Source organism: Grammomys surdaster, unplaced genomic scaffold (assembly GCF_004785775.1).
Source record: "Grammomys surdaster isolate TR1022 unplaced genomic scaffold, NIH_TR_1.0 201, whole genome shotgun sequence".
NCBI lineage: Eukaryota > Metazoa > Chordata > Mammalia > Rodentia > Muridae > Grammomys > Grammomys surdaster.
Window position 1 is genome coordinate 917,508 of NW_021604646.1, and position 275 is coordinate 917,782.

The window sequence follows — 275 nt, forward strand, 5'->3', positions numbered from 1 at the left end:
GGGAGGGGAGGGAAGAGAAAGGTAGAGAAGAGAAGAGCAGGAAAGTAAATACTTGAGTAGAACCAAGCTATTGTGCTATTTGCTGTGCTGTGCTTGGCTATTTCTGTACACTGGTCTAAAACTCTCTGCCGGATGCTTTAATTACAGTGTAAGCTTTCAAAGAAAGTAGGTTTGATCACCACAGCTGTGATTGAGATCAGAGGTAGGTCAAGAGGATGTGACACAGGATGCCCAAAACATCTGCCATTCTAATGTACCAAAGACTGTCAGGAGGT